Below are 24,410 nucleotides of genomic sequence, written 5' to 3' on the forward strand. Positions count from 1 at the left end.
TGTCATATGGCAACACTCTTAGTGGGAGCGATGATGGTAGTGGGACGAGGAATATCAAAAACGGCAAAGAACGAAGTAAAGGAGGGTAGTCTTCTTCGACTTCTAAAGGAAGTTTAGAAGTCGTCGTAGCCTAAAGGATAAGTCGTCCGATGCATTCGTGTTGAGCGATGCAACTGCGTTTGAATCTCAGGCGGGTACCAATTTTTCTAATGAAATACGTACTCAACAAATGTTCACGATTGACTTCCACGGTGAAGGAATAACATCGTGTAATAAAAATGAAACCCGCAAAATTATAATTTGCGTAATTACTGATGGTAGGACCTCTTGTGAGTCCGTGCGGATGGGTACCACCACTCTGCCTATTTCTACCGTGAAGCAGTAATGCGTTTCGGTTTGAAGGGTGGGGCAGCCTTTGTAACTATACTTGAGACCTTGGAACTTGTATCTCGGGGTGGGTGACGCATTTACATTGTAGATGTCTATGGGCTCCAGTAACCACTTAGCACCAGGTGGGCTGTGAGCTCGTCCACCCATCTAAGCAATAAAAAAAAGGCGGAAAAAAGGGGTTCTATACTTTGTGATGAGCAATAATCTAAAAATTTGTACAAGAGGAATAGCAAATAAATTAGTACAGAATTAAGTGAACTACTGCTGTCTGTGTGTTATTTCCTGTCGGATGGAAGTTACCGTGGTCGTTGTTTTTATTATTTATACTAGCGGCCCGCTGCGGCTCCGCTCGGGTCTTTAACAAAAGTTTCAGAAATATTTGACGTTGTTTTATTTTTTTACATAAAAGAACACTTATTGTGGCATAACTAGAATAGTTAGATATATGCTGTCGCGACACTTTTTGTAAATAATAATGTGTTCTACAAAGTCGTAGTGCATTATTTTATTCTATCCTCAATAGTTTTCGCAGGGCTCGCGATGTAAAGAATATTTTACGTAATGTTTTTACACCTTGGTTTACATTATTGGAGTTTTAGTAAGGATACCTTTATTTTTTTTTTAAAAAGATTATAGCCTATGTCACTCGGGAATAGTGTAGCTTCCAAACAGTGAAATAATTTTTCAAATCGGTTCAGTAGTTTCAGAGCCTATTCAATACAAACAAACAAACAAATCTTTCCCCTTTATAATATTAAGTATAGATTAGTATAGATTATTGTTACGTATGAACAACATTATGTTCATACGTAGCCTCATTAGGCGATTTGAGACCTTGAGTAGTGTAGCCGGATGAAATTAAACAATAACAGTAACGGTGGTAGAGAGTATTGTGAGACTGTCACTCCTAACTCCGAAACCTTTGAGGCTTCGACCTCAAGAAAGTAACATCGTTTTTGCGTACAAAAAAAAACATATTTAAACTATCACATCATTCGCCCTGTATCAAAACCGATGACCATTAGCGAATCGCTTACTTAACACAATGAACACATTGGACACTGAATCGGCCCTACGAATTAGGTTATCTAAAGCTCGCAGTTACACTGATATGCCATTAACACACACAAACACACGTGCTAATACAACGTACATGTTGTTCAAGCATTGGTTTGTATATTAGATGCTCTTTTTTTAATTTGTGATTTGCTTTGATGTGTGGACGAGCTCACAGCCCACCTGGTGTTAAGTGATTACTGGAGCCCATAGACATCTACAACGTAAATGCGCCACACACCTTGAGATATAGTTCTAAGGTCTCAGTATAGTCACAACGGCTGCCCCACCCTTCAAACCGAAACGCATTACAGCTTCACGGCAGAAATAGGCGGGGTGCTGGTACCTACCCGTGCGGACTCACAAGAGGTCCTGCCACCAGTAAACCGTTTGTGTTTTCGCTTAAAATACATACACGGGTAATAAAATTAAACAAACAACAGAGCGGAAAAAATAGAAGCGTTCGAGATGTGGTGTTGGCGAAGAATGCTCCGCATACCGTGGACCGCCAAGATAACAAACAAATCTGTCCTCGAGCAACTTCGTATAGAAACGAGACTGTCGACGATTTGCTACTAGAAGGTTCTTGGTTACTTTGGTCACATTGCTCGGCGGCCACCAGACAACCTTGAAAGATTGATTGTAGTGGGCAAGGCAGAAGGGAAAAGACCCGCCGGTCGGCCACCAAACCGTTGGTCGGATCAGATAACTGCGCTCACTGGACCCTCTGTTGCGAACGCCCTGAGAGAAGCCGAAAACCGAAGCAAATGGAAGCTGATGGTACAAAGAGCCACGAAGGGCTTTGAGGGACACGACCTCCAGCAATGAAGTATTCGACTAAGAAGAAGAAGAATATTATCATCCATATTTCTGCCGTCATATAATCATGTTTTATCCGTTTTTATAACTCACTAGCGACCCGCCCTCGCTTCGCTTCGGAAACATTAATACACACATGAAACCAAAAAATAAAAATAAAAAAATAATAAAAAAAGTAGCCTATGTTCATCAGGGACAATGTCGGCTTCTAATGGAAAAAGAATTTTTCAAATCGGTCCAGTAGTTTCGGAGCCTATTCGAAACAAACAAACAAACAAATCTTTCCTCTTTATAATATTAGTATAGATATGGAACGTAAGATATCGTGGCACGAAGTAGGCGTCACACTCGCGAAAAAATCGCCGAAATAATCCGAAATTAGAAAGAAATCTAATTAACGTACAATTACTAATTCATGAGAAGTTATTCAAGGTGAATTCTGATTTACTAAAATCTTGTGGAATCGAGAGGACATTAACATTGATTTAGAATAAAAAATCGAACATTGAACCGAAAAATCATAATTTAAGATTTTTAAGTTTGAATTTACAATATTCTCTCGAACAAATTCAAATTGATTTATGTAAATGTATGTACATATGTTCGTAATTTAAAAAAAAAATGTAGCCACTATGTATATTTAGAATTGAATTTTCTTGAATAGACATAGAAACACTAAGGCCAACTATTAATATTATAGATATTAATTTGTTTAATATAAATGTGACACAAAGATGATACAAATCTAAAAATGAAAAAATAATACGAAATAATATAAAATATGATTTAAAATAAACTAAGTAATTAATATAAGAGCTACATATATTTGACCATATAATTTTATTGGCAATCACGTCATCATACGCCTAGCCAGTGGCTTATTATCCGATGAGTATCAGTAAAAAGTGAAAGAGCTTTCAGATTCTTCCAAAAATCCAATACACTCTCAATAAATGTTCACTATTTCACTGAAAAGTTTATTCTCACCTAATCAACTCATTAAATCCCGTTCATTACCTACACTTTTCGGATCATCAATTATTTGTATTCTAAAGATTTTAAACATCTTATTAATAGTTAAAAATCACAATCGCAAAGCTACGACTAAATAGAGTTTCGCGCGCGAAAATCTCTGAGGACGTTAGTATTCATAATTAACATCAGCCTACGATGAAGCTAAGTGCAATCAAGTTGGGCTGTTATATACTTAATCTTGAGGGAATTCCCTGTTCCGTAACTTCACTTAGACAAAGTTACGCAGCTTGAAGACTCAGGTATTGTGTTGGCGGGTTGCAGAAAGCCCGTTCTCTTAGTCACGCTCCTTTCGTGAGCAGATTGTTGACTACTGAGTTACAATTGTGGTATGGAGTAAACTATCGAGTCGACTTTTAGGTGAACCGGTTTTTATGGTTCTTTTTTTATTTGAAAGTTGTTCCTTCGTGCCGGATCCAGATCTTTTTATTGCTCAGATGGCCGGACGAGCTTACAGCCCACCTGGTGTTAAGCGGTTACTGGAGCCCATAGACATCTACAACGTAAACGCGCCACCCACATTAAAATATAAGTTCTAAGGTCTCAATATAGTTACAGCGGCTGCCCCACTCTTCAAACCGAAACGCATTACTGATTCACGGCAGAAATAGGCGGGGCGGTGGTACCAGATTAAATTTTACCAGATCCGACCAGTAGTTTTTTGAGTTATCCTTAAAAATGCAAATTTAATTTTCTTCGACTAAATTCATGATATATTATTTTATTTTGTTCGCAGTCGATTTTATTTTTTGGCAACATTTTGTTTTCTTTTACTTACTAGTGGTAGAAATTATGTGAGTCAACACGCATAGCTACCACCATAATGACTTTTTTAACGCGTAGCAACCATACGTTCCAGTTTGATGTATGAACAGACATTAGGACAGCGACCTCATGTCTCAAGGTGGCTGACGCAATTCGCGTTGTAATTTTTTTGGGTCAGTTAATTACTTAAAGTTATATGAGCTTGGAGATCGCTCTTTGCAAAAACAATTTAAAAATCGCTTTACAGCTAAAGTCTCGTAAAACGTGCAGAGCTTTAAATAGCTGCTGGCATAAGCTTAAAACTTACCGGGTAACATCATCCACTTTAAAACTTGATGTGAATAACTTCAAAGCTTATCTCAATGAAGTAAGCGCTCTACTAATTTTAACGTTTTTTTTTTTTATTCTTTTGGAAAGAGCTTTTTCCGTGGTATCTGATGTTTTCATGTAAAATCCTTGTTTCTAAAACGAACATTACAAAAACTGACCGGGAGAGAGGTTTTGTTTTTTTAAAAACTGTCTGTCTGTTTATCCACCATTCCCGTTCAGTTTATTTCAAACATAAATGTTTCTAATTTCAAAAGGATACTGATGGAGCAATATTCTTTTTCATATTCTATTCATAAATCAGTAAACAGTTAGTTATTGCTGATTTTAAAATGTAAGAATCGCAATAACATCAATGTTCATTATTGAGGTATTGATTTGAATTATGAATACTTCTATTGTATGTATTAATATACCAATTACTATATTAGTTAGATTTGAGAATTTCTTTTTTCTCAAATTAAAAAAGGAATATTATTTAAAAAATGTTGGGTGTGGTTAAGGTTTTAAGTGTTTTCCAAAATCCACAGATAACACAACGTGAATTCTGACAGCAACCTTGAGAAATGAGATTGAAAATATCGATTGTATTCCAATTGTCCTTTTTTTGGATGGTATTACTTGTGATCCAAAGGTCTTCCCAGTTTCACGGGCGCACGGGCTCAGCTAGCAGCGTTGGGATCTACAAACGTCAACCCGAGCAAAAAAATAATTACTGGACGCCGTAACATGGGTAGACAACCAATGAAGTGGAAGACCTGGTCAAAATAGCCGGTAGGAACTGGATGCGAAAGGCAAGAGACCGAAATTTCAACTGGTGGTAAGATCTCTTGTGAGTCCGCGCGGGTAGGTACCACCGCCCTGCCTATTTCTGCCATGAAGCAATAATGCGTTTTGGTTTGAAGGGTAGGGCAGCCGTTGTAACTATACTTGAAACCTTAGAAGTTATATCTCAAGATGGGCGGCGCATTTACGTTGTAGATGTGTATGGGCTCCAGTAACCGCTTAACACCAGGTGGGCTGTGAATTCGTCCACCCACCTAAGCAATAAAAAAAATGAATAGAGTGCACATGAAGAGATCTGGTTTTTCACACGCACGAAAACGATAATGTGGTTATTATTTAGGTCATAACGATAATGGAAAATGTACTTATCTATACAAACTCCCTCAAGATGCTCCAGCGCCAGTTTGAAACGTTCAAAGTAGTCATTACCGTAGTCATCACGCATTTCTCCATAGCCCACACCCGATAGGCGCACTTAGTTCGTATTAATTTCCGATTCGCGGTTTTCGTCGCAGCTATCCGCTAAAATCCATTAAGGCGTCAAACAAGACGTCGGAGGGAACTTGGCCAAAGTTGCTCGTATGTAAGCCGGAATCTGGTAGGATGTAGATTATTCTGTAAATTATTGGAATTAATTAGTTTCGGGTGCACGATTCGACGTGGCAACTTGGATATTTAGTTATATAACTAGCAACGGAAACCAAAGGCCAAACAGAAACATACTGTCCATCTGGCCTTAAGAAGTAACCACAGAGGATATGAATGTTTAATGGTATAACAGCCATTGTAACATTACTGGTGGTAGGACCTCTTGTGAATCCGCGCGGGTAGGTACCACCACTCCGCCTATTTCTGCCGTGGAGCAGTAATGCGTTTCGGTTTGAAGAGCAGGGCAGCCATTATAACTATACTGAGACCTTAGAACTTATATCTCAAGGTGGGTTTACGTTGTGGATGTCTATGAGCTCCAGTAACCACTTAACACCAGGTGGGCTGTGAGCTCCTCCACCCATCTAAGCAATAAAAAAAGCCATTGTACCTACATAACTAGGCAGGATGGTGCAACCTACTCATCCAAGATTGCTACATTAAGCCGATATGAACTATAATAGGAGCTTCCTATAATTCCTATTTAGCAGCAATGGTAACAGTAATATGGTTATTTTACGGCAAGTCAACAAATATCAAATAGTGGGATACAGTTTCTCAAGTCACGAATGTAGGTAAACCGAATGGACTATCTGTGAATACCAAAAAAAAGGCAAATAGAAAAGACAGCTAAATCAAACTAAAGCCTGTAAACAACGTATGCTGAATACAAATCAGTAAGGGCAGGCGCACACAGGACGTTAAAACACCATTCTCGCAGCCGAAGGATAAACTCCGACCTAAAGTTTGCAAGAAATAACATTCATTTACGAAACTAAGAACCAGTAAAATTCTTGTTTATTTATTAGTCTGTATGTATGGGTTACATTAGTTGAATCCAAGTAGGTAGATACAAAAAAGTGGTAATTCATGTTTTACCTCAACGGCGCATAAATGTTACAGCTTTTTTGCCTACATATCTGCCAATAGACTAGTGGGTAAGCTAAGATCTACCCCAGCAAGAGCAGTGCTTTGCCGGATCTACCAGCGAAACGAAATCGCAACCCACTGAGAATATCCGACAAGAAACTCAATGGGTTGTGTTTATGGGTATTTCAGCAACATCTGCTTGACGGTAGGCTCATGTCTCTCGAAAAGCAACAAATAACTTATTCACATAAATGTTTATTTAAGAGGTTATTGAACTTTACAACAACAAGTCAACAAGACCTCCAAATGTAACACAAGTGGTCTTTTGATCAAAAGCCGTCGGTTTTCTATTTAAGTACCTATTGTTTTACGAGCTTATATTTGGTGTTGTAGAAAAAAAAAAAGACAGCCAAAACGTTGGGAAGATGAAATAAAGAGTGTAGCCGGCCCGCATTGGAGTCGAATGGTCAAAAACAGAGAATATTGGCAATCTTTAGGGGAGGCCTTTGTCGAGAGACAAGCTGTTTTGAAAACACACCGAACGCCGAACGAAATACTTAATTATAATTTGTCTTTAAATTTAATATGTTATTAAGTTATTTATTAAATTAGTAAAACAGCAATAAAGGCTCACTATTATTTATTTGGTGAACAAATAATGCAATAATGAATGCAGCTATCAACTGTCATCTGAATTTCGCGAGTACGTTGACCGCCCAGTGAATTTGAAATGGATTACATTGCGTGCTTTGCAAAATAAAATAAAAATGTTTTTAACGCTTTATATTATTCTGATTTCGTATTTTCTCGTTTACGAGAACGACTCCAAGACACATTGCGCACGCCATTCAAAAGTGTGCGAATAAATTGAGATTCACAATTCACCAAATCGATAACAGTTCGATGAAAAGATCAAATGGATCCACCAACCCTTACCTGGGGCGTTAACAACAACTGTACCAAGTTTCATCGCAATTAGATGGAAAGGTTTTAACATATAACACATAGATTTTTATTACATTGCGCTGAATACGTAGACAAAGCCCCCGACTCGCTCGATGGTTAATGCTCAGATACTTCACACCTTGAAATAAAGTGACGGGTATGGTATTTAACAGAAGTGGAATCATTAAATTAATTAGTAAGTTAAAAAGCAGACGGTTAGCGTAGTGTGGACATGTGATGCGTAGAGAGGAGATGCATGTGACTAGGAGACGTATGGAAATGATAGTGTAAGGTAGAGGGGGAAGAGGCCGACCGAAGAAGACATGGATGGAGTGTGTGAATGACGATATGAGAAAAATAGAAAGCGAGTGTTGAGATGACGGCTAATAGAGGAGATGGAATAGAAAAATTCGATGTGCCGACCCCACCTAGTGGTTTAAGGGGGAGACAAAAAGAAGAAGATGTGGCATCATTCAATCCGCAGCGCATTTCTCTTCAAAAATAGGCAGCTTGTTTCCTTGTACGAGCCCATAGACCCATTGCATCAGCAGGTCTAATAGAAACGCATAGAGCTATGCTGAAGGAAGGATAGGCTAAAGGCGGAGTTTTTTTTTGCTGCTGATAGCCTTTAGGTGTAGGTCAGCTCTCGGGGCTCAAACCAGAAGGCGTTGCTAACACTAGCCCTAGCAAGAGCCGTGCTTCGCAGAAACTACCACGGGATCGGAAACGCGACCCACTGAGAAGATCCGGCGAGAAACTCAGTGCGCTGGCGTAGTCATCGGAAGCGCTCCGCCAACAGTACTTTGTAAATAAATATATTAACCGTAAGTGGTGACGCGACCAATCCTCTCAAGTTACAAGCTGTAGCGTTTTCAATATTTTTCGACGAATTAATCTGCTTTTCCAATAAACACAGCTTAAAAGATTATTTTTTTAATTGGCGTGTAACTAGAACTCGTCTTTATATACCGAATACTGACCAGAGATCTATTCAGTGAAGCACAGCTTCAAGCTTATGGGACTTTAAAAAAAAAAAGTTTTTTTCTGTCGTAAATTTTTATATATACATATTCAGTAACAAATCGCTCTACAATTGTGTATTGATATAAACAGGGAATAAATAAATAAAATATCGTTCGTTTATTGATTTGGACCGAACGTATTTGCGAAGTTTTCCCCGAGTACGCTTCTTGAATCTTTAATTTTATTGAATTCCTATCGATCCCACTTGTACACTCGACTGTACCAGATGGTCCGTAATGGACTTATCCCCTTCACGATCCTTTTTACATAAGCAATATTTTACGAACATGCCTTTTGTTTTATTTACGTTCTCAACATTTCAGGGAAGAATGTAATTTAATCTAATGCGGCTACATAATTGTAACCGGTATGTTAGATAAATATTAAGATTCTTCATTCAAAGATTCTATCTCTCATCAACCGAATGATCATTGTTCTGTACTCTTCGTATATACTGTGTTACTTTTTTGTATTCAAGTTTAACAATAAATAAATACTTAAATACTTACTAACAATCACGCCACGTTAACTGGTCCCGTGATAAGTTCGTAAAGAACTTGTGTTACAGGTACCAGATAACGGAAATAAATGTAAGATTTTTTATTATATACATACATATATTTAAGATACATCCATAACCCTGGAAAAGACATTTATATTTATCATACAAATATCTTCCCTTGGCGGGATTCGAACCCGCGACCCCCTTGTGTAGTGACCATGTCACTTACCACTACACCAGACAGCCGTTGACATAACAATATTTGCTATGTGCATTACTATAATTTTTATGTTGCATTTGTTATTTTAGCTGTTCTACACACACTCATCACTTTTAATTATTATTCACATAATCCTCTCGCAGGTCTGCTGGAAGAGATTTCTTAAAGAAATAAGCAGTGCCTTTGTACATAATTTTCCTATTACTCTGTACTATGTCTTCCTTTTTGTGTGTACATAAATAAATAAATAAAATAAATAAATAAAAGCTTACAACATTTGAGTGTAATGTTTTTCCTCGTCTGGCAATCAATGTAATTGAAACATAGCGTTTTAAAAGTTCATTGCCCTTTAAGGCCATTATCCTTTTTTAATTGTCTTACATTACGTGCAGTCAATGCACATATAAAATGTCGATGAGATTTTTACAGTCATCGTCTCAGGAACCAATAAATAGCCCATAAAAATACACATATTCGCTTTGATCTGAAAAACGATTTTGATAAGTTCATTGACCTCTCAAATACCTCGCCTACGTTCTCTCGATCGAGTTCCATCTCTGGCAAAGTTCGGTTCGGCGGGTTGTTGATTAATACCATACTAGTAGTGGCCCAATCATACCCCGCTCGCGCTAGAGGAAGTCCGGTGATTTTCTCCTGCTCATATAAACTTAGCCACCGTTATATCTTTATTTTTATTGCTTAAATAGGTGGACGAGCTCACAGCCCACCTGGTGTTAAGTGGTTACTGGAGCCCATAGACATCTACAACGTAAATGCGCCACCCACGAGATAAAGTTCTAAGGTCTCAAGTATAGTTACAACGGCTGGCCCACCCAAGCCGAAACGCATTACTGCTTCGCGGCAAAAATAGGCAGGGTGGTCCTACCACCAGTAATTCTGGTAATCTGTCACCAAAAATGACGTAAGCAAACATTACGATCTCAGTGAAACACGAATGCACAAAATCATTTATCATCCGCGCACACATAAAAATAAAAAACCGGTAATGTATTTTCCGGGAATACGATTCACGTGAAAATTCGTTTTCCGGTCGAAGCAATCGCCCCGCGCCGTTTACAATAACATAATTAATCTGTTGTTTCGAAAACGTTTATTTAACGATCGCAATTGTTAATGCGTCGCTCGGTCGGCACCTCCGTCGGTCAAACGAAAAACGTTTCATTCATCACAATTATCGATGCTCACTGGATCACTTAATGTAAAACGAATATCTTTTTTTTTGTCAAGAGGAAATCACCGGACTTCCGCCCTCCACTGGGGATGGAGGAGTTGAACCGACTAAAACCTCCTGTCGCTCAACAACCAGCATCCAAACCTCGCATGAAAGAGAACTCATGAAAAGGCAAAGGGGGGAAAGTGAAGCGCTTAGTGCGGAGCACATCTCTCCCATCGGGTGATGAGATCCCAACGGCTGCCCCACCATTCAAACCGAAACGCATTACTGCTTCACGGCAGTAATAGGCATAGTGGTGGTACCTATCCGTGCGGATTCACAAAAGATCCTACCATCAGTAAATTTGAACGAACACTATGGAGGAAAGTCACATGTGGTCGCGATCCTCAGCAATGAGGGAACGATGAGGAAGAAAATAGGTAATTGGTTTCCGGAGTCACCCATCCTGTCGTGGCGTGTAACTTCTTTGACAGGGCATACGACCTACAAAGACTAGACATAGACTAAGATAGAGAATTGACAGATGTGATTCCGTTTCCGTTCACACCCTAATCCAAAGACTCAGAAGAAGTAGATATGAATGAGCAAGGAGGAAAAAAAACGCATTAGACTTTATCATTGATAGTTATTTTTATAGTGCAAAAATTTCCACTGCGACTGATATTACCACATATTTATTTAAACAATAGTAGATTATATTAGTAGGCGTCCATTTGCGGGATCGAATCAATGACATGAGAACTTTATGTCTAAAGCAATGGCAGTATCGATCATGGCCAGCAAGAAGTAACTCCCCACACGGAGCTAATTATGAACCCATAAAAATTATATGACTAATTTTTCTGTTTTATTTATTTTCAGGTAAGAATCAACATCGAAAAACAATCATTTGCTGTCCGTAAGTGAGAGTTTTTCTAAATAATTAGAATCAAATAAAAATGTTTGAATAACGCATATAAGCTTGAAATATTTTTTATAATACACCACATTAAGCTGAATTCAACAAAAGTAAATCGATCTACTACTAAAAAAATTCATTACTACTAAAGTATTTTTTTCGGTATTCGCGGGTAGTAAAGTATTAGTAAAGCAGTAGTAAATTATTTTCTTCGGTATTCGGTCTAGTTCAGTCTTTCTCAAAGTGGGCGATAGCGCCCCCTAGGTGGCGTTCGAAACCTAGAGGGGGGGCGTTAAGGGGCCCAGAAAAAATGAGTGGTGTTGATGTGGGTTAGGGGGCGATGTATTATTTGTGAAATTGTGGTTTTTAACTTTTAGGGGTGTATAAAAAATGGTGGGCGCTGAAAAATAATTGATTTTCAAAGGGGGCGGTAAAAGAAATAAGTTTGATAATCACTGGTCTAGTTGAACCATTTTGCGGTTTCACCCTTTAACTTATTTTTATTTGCAATTTCTAATGATTCGAATAATTCACTTAACAGATGCTAGTCACGGACATTATTATGTAAATACAGAAAAAAGAATTGAATGTGTGGTGGAATACAATTTTTTTATTTTATTTGAAAATCTAAGCCTTATTGTTAACTAGCGACCCGCCCTCGCTTCGCTTCGGAAACTGTAATTTATTATTGATTTTTCCACTATTTAATGGATGTTATTATACATATAAACCTTACTCTTCAATCACTCTATCTATTAAAAAAAACCGCATCAAAATCCGTTGCGTAGTTATAAAGATTATAGCATACATAGGGATATAGGGACAGAGAAAGCGACTTTGTTTTATACTATGTAGTGATGTTCATAAAGAATAAAATGCAAATCATAAAACCAAAAACGTATATGTAGTAAAAGAGAAATCAAAAGAAGAAACGGAAAAGTTCCTTCCTGTGACACGATTTAGAAGGGATTAATTAATCAATTAACCCAATGAGGGTTGACATCACACAAGCGGACAGTGCTAAAGCTCATGCCAAATCTCAACATGATATGAGGATAAGGATAGTCGAGCCGAGGTGTGATACGGAAACCGACATCCCTACAAAATCAACATTAACTATTACATTTACAAATAACAAAACCTCTAGGTACTTTTCCGATTAACCTCAAAGGAATTTTTTTTACTGCTTAGATGGGTGGATGAGCTCACAGTCCCCCTGGTGTTAAATGGTCACTGGAGCCCATAGACATCTACAACGTAAATGCGCCACCCACCTTGAGATATAAGTTCTAAGGTATAGTTACAACGGCTGCCCCACCCTTCAAACCGAAACGCATTACTGCTTCACGGCAGAAATAGGCAGGGCGGTGGTGCCTGCCCGCGCGGATTCACAAGAGGTCCTACCACCAGTAAAATACCTCTAAATACCTCCCACTTTACGATCAAAACATTAATGGGTATAATCTATATATTAATACGTGAAGCAAAAACTTTGTATCCCTTTTTGCGAAAATTGCGCGGACGGAGGAGTATGAAATTTTCCACACTTATAGAGAATATAGAAAAGAAGTGCACAATGCTAATATATTTTTAAAATAATGCATAAAAGCTACATTAAATCAATAAAGAAAACATTACACACACTACAAACCATGTATTTGACGCACACACGCATGCATACTATTTATTGTCAAACTTTTGTTCTTGACGTCTGTTGTCAAATTGAGAATAGATTAAATATTGTTTGTCTCTGTTAATATTTTTTATAGTGTAGTCTTGGCGAAATTTGTGATTATAGAAGTATAAAATACAATCATAATAGTGTACAAACTTACAATTCCAATTAGTTATAGTCGAATTTCGACTACTGCGGGACCTCTAGTACTTATTAATTTAGTTAAAAAAAGGTGTAAATAAAAACCGTGATTTTAATTATAAAGGCTACAATAAACATAACAATAAAATAAACTAAAAGGAAACCGCCGGAGAAGATTCACGGTATGAATTTCAGGTAAACATAACTATGTCTGGTAACGCTATACCGTCTCAGCCCTCTGAGCACACTAGCGTGCGGTTTTAACGCGCTCATTCTACCGACTTGCTTATCTCATTTCACTTAACGAACACGTTTCTGTGTATTTAAATGTAATCTATACATCTATACATATATCTATACATTAAAATAAAATTGGAGTGTCTGTTTGTAATACTGAAATAACCTGAAATTTCACTGGTGGTAGGACCTCTTGTGAGCACGGGTAGGTACCACCACCCCGCCTATTTCCGCCGTGAAGTAGTAATGCGTTTCGGTTCGAAGGGTGCGGTAGCCGTTGTAACTATACCTGAGATCTTAGAACTTATATCTCGAGGTGGGTGGCGCATTTTACGTTGTAGATCTCTATGGGCTCCAGTAACCACTTAACACCAGGTGGGCTGTGAGCTTGTCCATCCATCTTAGCAATAAAAAAAAATAAAAAAAATAAAACCGCTTTTTACTACATGCATATGAATATATATACGGTACATACACCAAAATAACATTTTTTACAATTTTTGTCTGTCTGTCTGTTTGTTCCGACTAATCTCTGAAACCGCTGGACCGATTTTGACGAGACTTTCATTGATAGGTAGCTGATGATATAAGAAGTAACTTAAGCTTCTTTTTTTTAGACTAGCTTCGCCCCGCGGCGTCACTCGCGGTACGACATTAACCGCAGGTAGCATCGCGAGACTCAGCTATTAATAATAAAATTTAATGTTTCCGAAGCGAAGCGAGGGCGGGTCGCTAGTGTACTATATAAATCAATACCACATTGCGAGTAAGCAGCTAGTTAATACATAGTGTTACGAACCTCACTATATATCATTGTTAAGGGTAAGTTTAGGCAAGGATTAGGTTTTTTTAATGCGACTTAAATATAATGTTGCGGTATCTTTTACTGGTGGTAGGATCTCTTGTAAGTCCGCACGGGTAGGTACTACCACCCTGCCTATTTCTGCCGTGAAGCAGTAATGCGTTTCGGTTTGAAGGGTGGGGCAGCTGTCTTAACTATACTGAGACCTTAGAACTTATATCTCAAGGTGGGTGGTGCATTTACGTCGTAGATGTTTATGGGCTCCAGTAACCACTTAACACCAGGTGGGCTGTGAGCTCGTCCATCCATCAATATTTTTTTTGTTGTCCTTGTAGGCAGACGAGCATACGGCCCACCTAATGGTGAGTGGTTACCGTCGCCCATGGACTTCAGCAATGCCAGGGGCAGAGCCAAGCCGCTGCCTACCAATCTAAGCAACAAAAAAAAACGTAGTGGAGCTCTTGCGCCTTAAACTATGTACAAAATCAAACAAAATCTACAGACCGACTTCCCCACGCACGCTTCCCTTTTTAAAACAGAATCGGCCCAGATTTTAAACTTAGTCTTTTAATATAATTCTTTTATATCCAAATTAAATTTTAATAATTTCAATTTAATCCATTTATTTGTCAGATATTTATTTCTCTATATTGTGCAACCAAAATTGACTCAATATATATATTTTTTAGTGCTTTGAAGCCATAATTTTTCGACGCAGTTTTCACTGCGATCTTTCTTAGCAGCAATAAAACAAAGTCACACGTAATAGACGGGTTTTGTTCAACCTTACTCCGGTATGGTACGGGCATTGGGGCGTACCCCTCTGCCTGGGCATGACCTTCCTATCCAGTAGGGTAGGGCCAATGAATTGCTGGTGGGCAAAAATTTCCGGTATAGTACGGGCATTAGGGCGTACCCCTCTGCCTGGGCATAACCTTGCTACTCAGTAGGGTAGGGCCAATGAATTGCTGGTGGGCAAAAACATGGAACACTCCACGGCTTTGCTTGTCATTTTTGCGCACGGGTCACGCTAATCTTCTCTGTAACTTCCCAACTTTAGTATATCGTTGCTGTCAAACCAAAATCTGCTATGTGCACAAACTCTATTTTGAATTAACGAGTAAAACCAACTTCGTATAAAATTTTATATGAAAGTGATTTTTTAAGAACGATAATATCAAATGAAAGCTATAGATAAATATTAAAGCTATAGACACATAACAGTTTTTTTTATACGGTAGTAAGATAGGGCTGTGAACTATACGAAAAGATCAAATAGTAAAAATCTCAAAAAGTGCACATAGCAGATTTGATTTTGGTTTGACAACGACGATATGTACTTCTGAAGCGAGTCACACATTTTTCTTCATAAGTGGCATATAAAGATTAATCACAATTTCAAACTTAATGACCGCAAGGCAAACAGATTACTCTCACTTATACAAGATTCCCTTTTAACGGCTGCGGTCGGCGTGCTTAGACATAACTTAAGAACAAGTTATACTAGTTCCAAGTCTTATGTAAGTACGCTTATGCACAGGCGCTTTGTTGAGTACTAAAATTGTTTGTTTTATTGTTAATAGATTCTGCACTACTTTCATATTATTCCGCATAATGTAATTCAGTTCATTATTCATCTTGCAATGAAAGTAGAATTCTTATATCGAGACATTTATCTGTAAGATTGAGAATATCTTTAATTAACAGCCTTTGCAGCAGGCATTTGGGAAAGAATCAATTGTCAGATACTAACATACACATACATTATTAGTACATAATACTCACTTGCAAAATGTACGATTTCTCTACTGAAATAAAGATTTAATAATAATAAAACATTTAAATATGAAACTATATAGTTTAGTATTTTTTTTAATTAATAATTCATATAGTTACATAAGTAATTTGTTAAAAAAGGTCAATGAACGCTCACCATTATCTTTTCACGACCAATGCCTCTATCAAGCACGTATACATAATATGAATCGACTATTATCAAAGCCGGCAATGTGACTTTTGGACAATTATTGGTAAATCAGAAAAACGAATTATTGACTTTGTATTCGATTGGCAGTCACAAAACTCTTCTGAACGACATCTTAGATAAATAACAGGTTAAGTTAATACTTTATTTAATGCAGGTTTTGAACCGTATTCTTTGAAGGAGACGATTATATTCAAGTCAATCTGTATTGACATATCAATAACATTTTTTTGTCCAAATGCACAGATTGCCACCATTGATAATAGACGACTCATATATACGTTGAATCTTTAAAGTCCTTGATACCGGTAACATAAAACACAGAGTGCCTTAGCCGAGAGGGATTCGAACGCCGCAGACGGAAATGCACTTAACTCCTAAGGAGACGTCATAGAAAAACCATTAGCTTCGTATATGTATCCATACATGTTCTTTTTTTTTATTGCATAGATGGGTGGACGAGCTCACAGCCCACCTGGTGTTAAGTGGTTACTGAAGCCCATAGGCATCTACAACGTAAATGCGCCACCCACCTTGAGATATAAGTTGTAAGGTCTCAGTATAGTTACAACGGCTGCCCCACCCTTCAAACCGAAACGCTTTACATCACGCACACATTACTGCTTCACGGCAGAAATAAGCAGGGCGGTGGTACCTACCTGCGCGGACTCACGAGAGGTCCTACCACCAGTAATTACGCAAATTATAATTTTGCGGGTTTCACTTTTATTACACGATGTTATTCCTTCACCGTGGAAGTCAATCGTGAGCATTTGTTGAGTATGTATTTCATTAGAAAAATTGGTACCCGCCTGCGGGATTCGAACACCGGTGCATCGCTTCAACACGAATGCACCGGACGTCTTATCTTTTAGGCCACGACGACTTCAAAATGTATGACTGTATGTTCACGAATATACAGCTCCATTGAAGGTTTGTGAAGGGTGGGGAAGCCGTTGTGACTATACTGAGACCTTAGAACTATATCTCAAGGTGTGTGGCGCATTTACGTTGTAGATGTCTATGGGCTCCAGTAACCACTTAACATCAGGTGGGCTGTGAGCTCGTCCACACATCTACGCAATAAAAAAAAAAAAAAAAAAAAAAAAAAAAAAAAAAAAAAAAAAAAAAAAAAAAAAAAAAAAAAAAAAAAAAAAAAAAAAAAAGGTAAGTGATCATCGTCGCTCACGAACATCAGCAATTTTAGGCACTGCGAAGCTCCAGAAAACTTAAGCAGACGCTTCTAAAATACACTACATTTGCAATGGTTAGTGTATTGAAAAACGATTGTAAAAAATGGTTAGTGTGTGTGTGTTGTAGTCCTAGGGTACCCCGCTGGTACATAGGGCCCTCACAAGTTGTCTCCACTTTACTCTGTCTTGCGCTTGCTCCTTGACATCACTCCAGGTCACGTTGGCAGTCCTCATCTCACTCTCTACGGTGCGTCGCCAAGTGTGTACAGGGCGACCAGGTCTTCTCCTGCCAAGCGGTTGCCACTCAAACGCGATTGATGCTGCGTTGACTCCGCTGCGCCGTAGAGTGTGTTAAGCAATAAAAAAAAATGGTTAGTGTAGTGTATTAATTATTGTACGAATACAACTGATGGTAAGGATAGCGATTCGTTTAAATTATCTGCGCGCCAAGTTCAGTGTATTTATTCATTGTATTATGTCTACAATCTTCGGGCGAGCAACAAGCAATAAGTTGACAAAGATTAATCGCAATCAGATCGTGCGGCAGCCCGTGAAATACGGACGAACAAAAGTTAGCTTAATACATATATATATACGTACATACAATCTATATATTGTGTTTAATAGGCAAGCGACCTCTACAAGGCCGAAATTTTGGATTTACGTTTGCTAAGTTCATCGAACTCAAATTTTAATAATGGCATAATTGTTTCCATTCCAACAAAATTCAGTGTCGTTGAACTTAAGTATTATATTGTGGAATCCGCGTAAATGCGGATATTATTCGATCGCTTTTTATAATACATCAGCCTTGCGATAATAATTAAATCGAAATACACTTGCATCCGTGGTCTCATATATAAGTAGTGTATTCTATTTTTTTTTTATTGCTTTGATGGGTGGACGAGCTCATAGCTCACCTGGTGTTAAGTGGTCACTGGAGCCCATAGACATCTACAACGTAAATGCGCTGCCCACCTTGAGATATAAGTTCTAAGATCTCAGTATAATTAGAACGTCTGCACTACCCTTCAAACCGAAACGCATTGCTGCTTCACGGCAGAAATAGGCAGGGCGGTGGTACCTACCCGCGCGGACTCACAAGAGGTCTCGAAGTTGCGTGATTACGTCAAACTAAATTATCTGATTCTTTTAATGCTATCCACGAACTGTATTGCGGCCTACTAATTACCCAAGCCAATGGCACGTTCTAATATGAATAGTCCCACCCACCGCACGAAGACCATCAATACCATATCCTGCAACCGAAACGCGTGATTACTTCGCGGCAAAGTTTGACAGGATGACCATAAAATTAACAAATAAAATAAATAAATAGCTGGAAATAAATCGCGCAGGGTCATCCGATCCCAAATTAGGATACCCTGTGTCATATGGGTACCAGAGACAGACATTAATACTTATATACGTTTAAATATATACATAGTATATAGATAGTAAGCACCCAGACAAAAAGCAAAGAAACTTGTTTATTACACGAATGTATGCTCGACGTGGGAATCGAACCCACGACCCTTGCCGCAGCCCTCAGTTGCACTAGCTACTGCTCCACTGAATCAGTCAGTAAAACAGTAAAAGTATTGTGTAATCATAATTTTGACTGAAATGTCCCGGCCGCAAAATTCAATAAGAAAATGGAGTCTTTGTTAGAAAAAAACGAGTTCAGTTGGTATTTCCGGAACGCGCAATATACAACAAAATGTTTTTTTGCTTGAGGTCATTGAATGGAGAAAATTAGCCAATTTACTCACAGTTACATTATTAATTCATATTTCAACAGGTCGCTCAACGAGAATACGTGCTTTTACTGGTGGTAGGACCTCTTGTGAGTCCGCACGGGTAGGTACCACCACCCTGCCTATTTCTGCCGGGAAGCACTAATGCGTTTCGGTTTGAAGGGTGGGGCAGCCGTTGTAACTATACTTGAGACTTTAGAACTTATATCTCAAGATGGGTGGCGCATTTACCTTGTAGATGTCTATGGGCTCCAGTAACCACTTAACACCAGGTGGGCTGTGAGCTCGTCCTCCCATATAAGCAATAAAAAAAAAGGTTTTCTCAACAAGAAATCTTTCATGCAGTGCACATGAGGCACTTAGTGAATCTCATTCACTCGCCGGCTAAATCCTATAGATATATGTATACATTACTCTCTTTTCATCGCCGCTTTCTGAGCGTCATTCCGTTTCATGGAGTTTCAAATCACAACAGTGATAAAGGAGTTTTCGCTACAAAAATATACATCTGTGTCCTTAGTGAGAGTTTCTTAACGTTTTCGATAGCGTAAAAGTTAACCCAGTTTTGTATGCAGTTGGAACAGCGCCCCTAGCGGCAAACGTACGCAAACGATCCCATTCCATACAAATATGAGCTAACTTTTACGTTATCGAGAACGTTAAAAAACTCGCACTAAGCACACTGTATGTTCGTTCAAAATTACAAATAAACGTACCGTAACCTGTGTCAAGTTGAAAGACCTCTTCGAAATACGTCGATCTGTTTTTTTTTTTTTCTTAGCGAGGATGTTAATTGTAAATGAAATTTAAATTTATGAAAATGCTCTGACGTTTTTTTTAAATGGCTTCTATATATTTTTTGTTGACAAAAACTTGTCTTTGTCGGTTCTCTTAATACGTCTCTGGCAAGTGTTCTGTTTCAATAGGACATCTTTGATATACATTCGTGTCTTTTCTACGCCAAGTTGGCGAGAAAAATTCTGGGAGTACTCAACAGAGCGTAGCGGTACTTCACGCCTGCACAAAGACCTTAAAAAGCACGAGTCCGGCCTCAAGTGGAATACTACTCCCACCTCTGGGCTGGGGCTCCCAAATACCACGCCTCCTTTGGATTGACTCCATTTAGAAGAGGGTCGTTCGGAATCTGCGATAATCAAGTTCACGCGAATCTTTTGGAGCCTCTGGTTCTGCGAAGAGACTTCCGTTCTCTCCGTGTTTTGTACAATATGTTCCATGGAGAGTGCTCTGAAGATTTTATTTTATTGGCCTTGTATTTGAGATGATCTCGTCGTCTCATTTTTACCATATTCAGCAGAAAGTAGAGCCGATTTCATCCTTACTACCTAGAGCCCCTGCGTTCATCCACAGTGCGTTTCCAGAGAGATCTTTTCTGCCACTACCACCCGGCTCTGGAATGAACTTCCCTTTACTCGAGGTCTGCTGAGCGCAATGACATGTCCTTCTTTATACAAGGTTTGCGGAGAGCTAAACTTAGCGATAGGCAGCGGCTTGGCTCTGCCTTTGGCATTGCTGACCTTCACGACCCTTAGTAGCCATTCACCATCAAATGGGCCGTATATTCGGCTGCCTAAAGGGCATTAAACAAAAAACTAAATAAAACATAAGCAACAACCTCCACACAAAAGAAACTTATTAGACTCTTCTTACACTTAAGATAACTTAAGCTCTCAATTTGATTGAAAATAAATCGTTAAGTAAGAAGATTACATATTATAATGACTTCTCGTAGTATTTTAAACTAAGAGTTATTACAATATTTAAAACAACAACCTGGCGCCTGCTATGTCGCTAATAATCTGGTAAAAAATGTAAAAATACCCACGAAACCGTATAAAAATCATATTCGAGAAAAAGCTTGTTGCTACTACTGAATACACGTTGACCGTTTATCTGGAGCCGCTGCGTTCATCGACAGTGCGTTTCCAAAGATCTTTTTTGCCACGTACCATCCGGCAATGGAATGAAATCCCCTCCACGGTCTTTTCCGAGCGCTATGACATGTCCTTCTTCAAACAAGGCTCGCGGAGAGTACTTTATGGTAGGCAGCGGCTTAGCTCTCCCCCTGGCATTGCTAACGTCCATGAGCGATGGTGACCACTTACCATCAGGTGGGCCGTATGCTCGTCTGCCTACAAAGGCAATACAAAAAAAACCTGATCTTGGTTGAAAGGAAAATACAATAAGAGTTGTTTAATTAAACCTCGTGATCTAATTAAGCGAGATGAGCGATCTTCCGGCGATGAAACGCGAGTTCATTTATCTGACAACACAAAATGGTGAGCGAAACTGTTTCGTAAGAAGGGGAAAAGGCAGTACCGGTATAATCGATAGGCGAATATGTTTATAATGTAGCTGGACTAATCTAATACCTAACAGCTTGATGGCGTGAAGCTGCCATTGAATTCCTCGCAGAATCAATGCCTTGTAATAACAATAACTAGAGGTCCCGCAGTAGTCGAAATTCGACTATAATTAATTGGAATTGTAAGTTTGTACACTATTATGATTGTATTTTATACTTCTATAATCACAAATTTCGCCAAGACTACACTCTAAAAAATATTAACAAATAAAAAACAATATTTCATCTATTCTCAATTTGACAACAGACGTCAAGAACAAAAGTTTGACAATAAATAGTATGCATGCATGTGTGCGTCAAGTACATGGTATGTAGTGTGTGTAATGTTTTCTTTATTGATTTAATGTATCTTTTATGTATTATTTAAAAAAAATATTAGCATTGTACACTTCTTCTGTATATTCTCTATAAGTGTGGAAAATTTCATACTCCTCCGTCCACGCAATTTTCGTAAAAACGGATACAAAGTTTTTGCTTCACGTATTAATATATAGATATAATAATGATATCTCAATCTCCTCTTGAAAATTTAGAATGCATTATAATGCATTTCGGTAAGCGAATATGCTTCTAATGTATGCAGTTGGACTAAATACCTAACAGCTTGATGGCGTGAAGCTGCTATTGGATTCCTCGCAGAATCAATGCCCTGTAATAACAATAATATAATAATGATATCTCAATCTCCTCTTGAAAATTTAGAATGCATTATAATGCATTTCGGTAAGCGAATATGCTTCTAATGTATGCAGTTGGACTAAATACCTAACAGCTTGATGGCGTGAAGCTGCTATTGGATTCCTCGCAGAATCAATGCCCTGTAATAACAATAATATAATAATGATATCTCAATCTCCTCTTGAAAATTTAGAATGCATTATAATGCATTTCGGTAAGCGAATATGCTTCTAATGTATGCAGTTGGACTAAATACCTAACAGCTTGATGGCGTGAAGCTGCTATTGGATTCCTCGCAGAATCAATGCCCTGTAATAACAATAATATAATAATGATATCTCAATCTCCTCTTGAAAATTTAGAATGCATTATAATGCATTTCGGTAAGCGAATATGCTTCTAATGTATGCAGTTGGACTAAATACCTAACAGCTTGATGGCGTGAAGCTGCTATTGGATTCCTCGCAGAATCAATGCCCTGTAATAACAATAATATAATAATGATATCTCAATCTCCTCTTGAAAATTTAGAATGCATTATAATGCATTTCGGTAAGCGAATATGCTTCTAATGTATGCAGTTGGACTAAATACCTAACAGCTTGATGGCGTGAAGCTGCTATTGGATTCCTCGCAGAATCAATGCCCTGTAATAACAATAATATAATAATGATATCTCAATCTCCTCTTGAAAATTTAGAATGCATTATAATGCATTTCGGTAAGCGAATATGCTTCTAATGTATGCAGTTGGACTAAATACCTAACAGCTTGATGGCGTGAAGCTGCTATTGGATTCCTCGCAGAATCAATGCCCTGTAATAACAATAATATAATAATGATATCTCAATCTCCTCTTGAAAATTTAGAATGCATTATAATGCATTTCGGTAAGCGAATATGCTTCTAATGTATGCAGTTGGACTAAATACCTAACAGCTTGATGGCGTGAAGCTGCCATTGGATTCCTCATAGAATCAATGCCCTGTAATAACAATAATATAATAATGATATCTTAATCCTCTCTTAATAATTTACAAATGCAATACAATGCATTGCTAAATATTAATAAAATTGTATCAGCTTATAGTAAAATCTTTGATAGAGCTAGTCAGTACTAAGCTCAAAGATTACAAATATCCAAATTATTAATTGCCCAAAAAATCACTATAATCCCCCTCAATCTTTTTTTTTATTTTTTTTTTATTGCTTAGATGGGTGGACGAGCTCACAGCCCACCTGGTGTTAGAAGGTGACGGGAGCCCATAGACATCCAGAACGTAAATGCGCCACCCACCTTGAGATATATTAGTTCTAAGGCCTCAAGTATAGTTACAACGGCTGCCCCGCCCTTCAAGCCGAAACGCATTACTGCTTCACGGCAGAAATAGGCGGGGTGGTGGTACCTACCCGCGCGGACTCACAACAGGTCCTACCGAGGTTTGATTTTTATTACACGATATTATTCCTTCACCGTGCAAGTCAATCGTGAGCATTTGTTGAGTACGTATTTCACTAGAAAAATTGGTACCCGCCTGGGATTCGAACACCGATGCATCCATTGATTTAAATATACATCGCTCAACACGAATATACCGGACGTCTTATCCTTTAGGCCACGATGATTTGAAATATAAATACGCAAAAAAAATACAAAAACCATTAATATCTCTATGTAAATTAATATTTGAAACAATATTATTATTATTATTATTTTTTAAGTAAGATTGAATTATTTTCTTCATTGAACGACAGGTGAGTGAACTTGTTTAAGAAAATCTTTTTAAACCTAAAGAGGCTATTAATATGTATATCGGTCATGAAGTTGCCGTCAAAAACACTAAAAGAGTCTTCAGTCAGGAGCGAACAAAAAAATATTCCTCTAAATCCTCCCAATTGTAATTTGTACCACAGATAAAGATAGATAAATCTCACGGTCACACCTCTAGGGCTTATCATTAAGAAGCCGACATTCCGCATATTCCTTTGATTTGCAACGAGCCTCCAAAAAAAATTCCTAAAGCCCTTCAAAGTTTTCTCTTCGAATATAAAATTTCTCTTCCCTCCCTATTTTATCAATATAA

General features: G+C 38.2%; 1 protein-coding gene and 1 non-coding gene across 6 annotated transcripts in view; one reads left to right on the forward strand and one right to left on the reverse strand.

Annotated features, from left to right (window-relative positions):
• Positions 1-24,410, forward strand: part of LOC101743927 (brain tumor protein) — a 486,142-nt gene that overhangs the window by 245,185 nt on the left and 216,547 nt on the right. The window contains exon 3 of one of the 5 annotated variants that reach the window (XR_009974882.1): positions 11,440-13,001. The exons of the other annotated variants lie outside the window; for them this stretch is intronic. The gene's annotated coding sequence lies outside the window, so the exon portion shown is untranslated. Of the gene's footprint in view, positions 1-11,439; positions 13,002-24,410 lie in introns of those variants that run through there. 5 annotated transcript variants of the gene reach the window in all.
• On the reverse strand, positions 15,309-15,415 carry LOC119629531 (U6 spliceosomal RNA). The gene has a single exon (XR_005245510.1). It is a non-coding gene; the product is annotated as a U6 spliceosomal RNA (small nuclear RNA).

This window comes from Bombyx mori, chromosome 14 (genome assembly GCF_030269925.1).
Source record: "Bombyx mori chromosome 14, ASM3026992v2".
Classification (NCBI taxonomy): Eukaryota; Metazoa; Arthropoda; class Insecta; order Lepidoptera; family Bombycidae; genus Bombyx; species Bombyx mori.